Source organism: Microcebus murinus, chromosome 5, assembly GCF_040939455.1.
Source record: "Microcebus murinus isolate Inina chromosome 5, M.murinus_Inina_mat1.0, whole genome shotgun sequence".
Lineage (NCBI taxonomy): Eukaryota > Metazoa > Chordata > Mammalia > Primates > Cheirogaleidae > Microcebus > Microcebus murinus.
In genome coordinates, this window is record NC_134108.1 from 81,015,600 (window position 1) to 81,021,885 (window position 6,286).

Below are 6,286 nucleotides of genomic sequence, written 5' to 3' on the forward strand. Positions count from 1 at the left end.
GAAAGACTTCAAGTACCTTGGAAGACAGGCTGGAACGCAGGGCCACTACTTAGGCTGGATAAATCAAGTATGATAGGATTATGGAAGACTTGGGAAGCCAAAGTAATCTAGTTGATGCAGTTGACAATAGAAAACTTGTAGATTCTTTAACTAGGATGATAGCATAATAAAAAAGATCTTTTAGGAAAGTTAGTCCAGCAGTAACCAGTTAACAAGCATCATTTTTTAAATATCCCCCCTCCCTCCAAAAATTCTGCTTAGCACTGCAAGGATTCAGAAAATCAGAATAGAAATTTACCACCACGAAATGACCTTTAGGATAGATTGAAGGGTTGCAGCAATATCTCATGGAAATACATTGTACACCACATATGTAACTTTAGTCTAGTAGCCACATTTAAAAACAGAACAACAGGTAAAATTCATTTTAATAATATATTTTATTTTATTTAATGTATCCAAAAGATTTCAACATGTACTATAAAAATTGTTAATGAGACAATTTACATTCTTGTTTCCATATTGTCTTCAAAAGGCAATATGTATTATACATTTACAACTCATTTCAATTTGAATTAATGGAATTTCATATGTTCAATAGCCACATGTCATTAGTGGCTACATTATTGAACAGTATTGCTCTAGTTGGTCAGCTTGGAAACTATTAAAATCTAAGTTTGAGTTGACTGTATTTTAAGGACATAGTAGGAAGAAAGGAAAAGAAAGGAAGAGATTGATGCCAAAAACATCTTGGGAAGAAAGCAATTCACCAATATTTCTTAAAATTTCTCTCCAGTTCTCTGATGATCAGAAGCTTGCAGTCTACCATGATATTTAAACATGTAAATAGAAAAATTAAGAACCACATTGTAAAATCTATAGCAAATATAAAATGTTCTGGGAGCAAAAGGAACAGTACATCCAGGTATCCTGGGAAAATCTTGGAAAGTATCACCAAGGAGGTGATATTGAAACTTGATTTTAACAGATGTAGATATTTTTCAAGTGAATGGGGGTAGAGAAGAGAAAAGGGATAGCTTGAAAAAAATGTGTATGGACTTCTGAAAGTGCAGAGTTATATGCTGGAAGTAGTGAGAATATGAGGCACAGGGAACCTGGAATGTATGCAGAAAACATGAAGATAGGAAAGGAAACAAGGTAAAGAGATTGCAGCCAAGGGGTTAAGAACTTTGTAGGCAAGCTACATAGAGTATCAACCCCATGGGCTTATAGAGCCAACAGAAGCTTTTGCACATAAAAATGACTTCATGAGCTTTGTTCTCAGTAACTACAGTGGCAGTATGGAGAACATGGGTGGGGAAAAACTGTTATTAGGGTAACAGATTACAGGGCTGTTGCAATAATAGTCCCAAGAAGATAGGTTGAAGGCCTATTTTAAGCAAGTAGCATAGGGTTTGGGAGAGACAGAATCAAATGATGTTTTAAAATTAGAAGCAGCAAGATTTGGCAGCTGACTGTATGTGGGGGGTGAGAGAAAGAAGGTGATAATAACACCAAGATTTCTAAGTTAGGAGACAGGTAAATGGTGATGCCATTAACCCAGATCAAGAATAGAAGGAGTAGGTCTCTCAATCCTGGCAGTGACAGGGCTGAGCCAGTAGCATCAACCTCCTGGCTGTCACCACCCACTAAGCAGCACGCTGTGCTACTATGACATAACAAGCCACCTCCTTTGTCAAGGACTTCCTGGCTAGGAGCATTGCTGCTACCATCTCCAAGAAGATCATGGCCCTGAGTGGGTCAAGCTGCTGCGGTAATTGCAACACGTTGGTAAACAGATCACAACTGACAGGTTTACACAAGCATCGTGGACTACATTGTCTGCATCCCCAAAGACCTGGCCGATGTCATCCACTACTTCCTTATGCGAGCCCTCTCAACTTTGCCTTCAAGGATAAGAACACACAGGTATTTCCAGGGTTATGGACAAGCTCGTGCAGTTCTAGAGGTATTTTGCCAGCGATCTGGCCTCTAGCAGGGCAGCCAGAGCCACTTCTCTCTGCTTTGGCTACCCCCAGGATTTCGCCAGTAGATCTGGTGGCCAATGTTGGGAAACCAGGCAGAGAGCCAGAGTTCAAGTTTGAATTCAAAGGCCTGGGAGACTAATGAAAATCACCAAGTCTCATAGGATCTGAGGCTTGTACCAGGGCTTTAGTGTCACTGTGCAGGGTATCATCATCTGCTGCATAGCCTGAAGACCTATGTCGACCTATTCGACCTTCACACGAATGTTTATAGCAGCACAATTCACTATTGCACGATCATGGAAACAACCCAAGTGCCCATCAATTCATGAGTGGATAATTAAAATGTGATATATGCTCACAATGGAATATTACTCAATCTTAAGAAATGACAGTGAGCTAGCACCATTTATGCTATCCTGGATTAAGTTTAAGCCTGTTATCCAAAGTGAGGCAACACAAGACATGCCTCACCTAAGGCATCCTCCCTGATCCCCTAAGACCACACATGATGTGGTAAGCCAGATGATTGCCCAGACTCTGATTGTTGTAGCCAGTGTGGTCTCCTTCCCCTCTGATCCTGTGTGGGTCCAAAAGAGTCAACATATTGTCCCTGTCATGGACCACTGAATGCTGAGAAATTCCATTGTCTTTGTCTTGGCCATATTACGTCTGTAGAGGGTTAAGAAAGGTAGAAAGGGGTTCATCATGATCATATTCAACCATTGGCAACCATTGGCACCCTGAGTCTATGTATTGATTAGTGGAGGTGGGTCCACAGGTAAGGCAGCCTTTCCAAGCAGACATGGAGTCCAGATCTTAAAAGACCCAAGTTGTGTTTAAGTATTTCTTTAAAAAAAAAAAATCGGCCAGGCAGGTTGGCTCACACCTGTAATCCTCCTCTCTGGGAGGCCAGGGCAGGCGGATCTCTCAAGGTCAGGAGTTAGAAACTGCCTGAGCAAGAGCGAGACCAGTCTCTATTATAAATAGAAAGAAATTAATTGGCCAACTAACATATATAGGAAAAAATTAGCCAGGCATGGTGGCGCATGCCTGTAGTCCCAGCTACTCGAGAGGCTGAGGCAGTAGGATCACTTGAGCCCAGGAGTTTGAGGTTGTGGTGAGCTAGGCTGACGCCACGGCACTCACTCTATCCTGGGCAACAAAGCAAGACTCTATCTCAAAAAAAAAAAAAAAAAATCATGTCTCCCATTTGTGTTTAAGCACTATCCCCTCTTTTGCACAGCTGAATATTTGCAATTATGTTCTAGGTGGGGCATTCTGCTGTGAAACAGTAAAAACAGGACACTCGGGAAAAAAGAATAGAAAGAATAGTACAGATTTGGGATCAGGTAGAAGTGGTGTTTGCTTGAGGATATGTTAAGTTTAAGACATGCCTAGGACATCAAACTCCATATGTCCAGTAAGATATTGTATATTTACTTCTAGAGCTCTGGAGATAAGTCAGTGCTGGTGAAAGTCATTGGGGAGTCATCTACATTTAAATGATCTAGAAGCCATAAGGATGGATGAGATTCCTCCAGAGAAAGCATGTAGATAAAGGAGAGAAGAGACCCCAAGACAGAAATTTGGAGATTGCCCACTAAATGAGGAGTAGACAGAGAAAGGTGAACCATTAAAAAGAGAGGCGAGGTATGGCCAGGAAGAGAACCAGAGCCATGGAACAAAGGATTCCTAAGTAAGGGTGAACACAGAAAAGTCCATTTCCATTTTAGACAATACACATGACATGTAGTCATGGGCCTGTATAGTTCATTGTTTTCCTTTAGCCCAGGAGCATAAGAAGAGAAATCTTAGCAGGAGAAGAGAAATCATCTGGTGAGGCTTCCAGGGACTGTGATTGTCTGGAGGGTCCAGTGAAATGTTGAGGAAGCAATGGGGGTGGTTAGAAGGAAAAAAGAAGAAAGGTACAATAGGAAGCCAGGCTAGAGTTAACTACAGAGTGTAAGGTAAGGGAAGTGTCCTCAGTGTGTGTGTGAGAGGTGAAGTAGAAGCACCCAAATGATTATAGGTTTCTTTGAAGCCAGAGGTGATTTGGTGTAGTTAGGAAATGGATACTGACGGTTCACAGAAGGGGTGTAGTAACTTGTTCTGATGAAGTCCAGGATGTCAAAGTGTCTATGCTTGATGGGTGGGGAGCAAAGTTGAAGGTCTGTTTCTGCAAATTCTTAGAGAGAATAAATCCCTTTTGACTCTAAATTTTTTGTATCCAGTTGGAGGAAAAAGATAAGAAAGAAGTTTAGGGAGTTTGACCACAGTGGAACCAGTATTCCACAGAGGATATGGGAAAAGAGGGAAAGAAGGGGAGTGGGAAAATGAAGGGAAAAAGTTGAGTTTAATGAAATGGACAAGAGTGAGGCACATGTGAAGGGGTAAGTGGAACATCTGATGAGAGCAGTGGGTATGGACAGCTGGGAGAATGAGGGCAATAGTAATACGAGCCACTGCTTTTTAATCCCCTACCATAGGTTAATAATGCTCATACCGGCCGGGCGCAGTGGCTCACGCCTGTAATCCTAGCACTCTGGGAGGCCGAGGCGGGCGGATTGCTCAAGGTCAGGAGTTCGAAACCACCCTGAGCAAGAGCGAGACCCCGTCTCTACTATAAATAGAAACAAATTAATTGGCCAACTAATATATATAGAAAAAATTAGCTGGGCATGGTGGCGCATGCCTGTAGTGTCAGCTACTTGGGAGGCTGAGGCAGCAGGATTGCTTGAGCCCAGGAGTTTGAGGTTGCTGTGAGCTAGGCTGATGCCATGGCACTCACTCTAGCCTGGGCAACAAAGCGAGACTCTGTCTCAAAAAAAAAAAAAAATAATGCTCATACCAACATTCTTGGATAAATCTTATTATACTCATTTTTCATACCAGGAATAACCAGCCAGGATGGGCTATTTCTTGTTGAGATAACAACCTCAAAATAATAATGACTTCAAACAATAGAAGTTTATTTCTTGATCATGCTACATGAGCATTGAGTTGTTAGGAATTCTACTCCATGTTGCCCTCACTCAGGGACTAGGCTGTTAGAGTCTTCATCACTTTTTAGGGGAAAGGCATGAAGGTGACTCTCTGAAAAGCTTCTTCCCAGGAATGATACATGTTCTCTTCCACTCTCATTCCATTGGCATAGCAAGTGCACGGCCCCTCCTCATATCAAAGGAACCAGAAGTATGATGCTACTATTTACTAAGAAGGAGAAACGGAAATATCGTTGAACAGCACATGGCAAGCCCTTAATAAATGTTTGCTGAATGGAATGAATGAGCAAATGAACTTCAATGTAGGTACTTGTCTAGGAATAGAGACTAAATAAAGAAACATACTTTTAAAGCAACTTTTTAAAAGTTCTCTTTTAGAATTTGGAGATACCTCAAACAGTTAGAAATAGAAATACCATTTTACCCTGCAATAGCATTGTTAGGCATCTACCCAAAAGAGCATAAGACATTCTATTATAAAGACATCTGCACACGAATGTTTATAGCAGCACAATTCACTATTGCACGATCATGGAAACAACCCAAGTGCCCATCAATTCATGAGTGGATAATTAAAATGTGATATATGCTCACAATGGAATATTACTCAATCTTAAGAAATGACAGTGAGCTAGCACCATTTATGCTATCCTGGATTAAGTTTAAGCCTGTTATCCAAAGTGAGGCAACACAAGACATGGAAAATGGGCTCCACATCTACTCGCCATCAAATTGGTACTGACTGATTTAAACTTCAGTTTTCAAATGGTGGCAATACCCACCAGAGATTTGGTGGGGAGGGGACCCAATCTTAAGGATGGGATGAGCATTTTGGACGGGGAGGGCATAACTCTAACCCTTCTTAGGGAGAGGTAAAGATATCCAATGTAACCAAAATGTTAAAAAAAAAAAAAAAGAAAAAAACTTTTTAGCAGGTGGTGGGCAGGCAGGAGTAGGGATGTTTCCATAATGTGTGTGATGCACACCACCAGAGGATTGAACATTTCTGGGGGAGGGAGGGGGCAGGAGCAATATTTGTAACCCTAACAATATTCGTACCTCCATAATATGATGAAATAAAAAAAAAAAAGTTCTCTTTTAAAAAGAGAAACTAATGCACAGAATTCTTCCTATTTATATCACCTCTAATTCACTTCCCATTTTGGTCAAGTTATATTTTATTTAGTGTTTTTGCCTTTTCCCCACTTAGTATTAGAATTCATGTCTTAATTCTTCATCTTAATTTTGAAAGACAAATTCTAAGTAATCAGAAATACCCAGTCAACTTGAAGATAC

At 40.9% G+C, this 6,286-nt stretch overlaps 1 long non-coding RNA gene across 1 annotated transcript; it reads left to right on the top strand.

Annotated features, from left to right (window-relative positions):
• Nucleotides 1-1,704: 1,704 nt before the first annotated feature.
• LOC105863334 (uncharacterized) lies at nucleotides 1,705-5,269 on the top strand. The gene is made up of 2 exons (XR_001150435.2): nucleotides 1,705-1,929; nucleotides 5,143-5,269. It is a non-coding gene; the product is annotated as an uncharacterized LOC105863334 (long non-coding RNA).
• The last annotated feature ends 1,017 nt before the right edge of the window (nucleotides 5,270-6,286 follow it).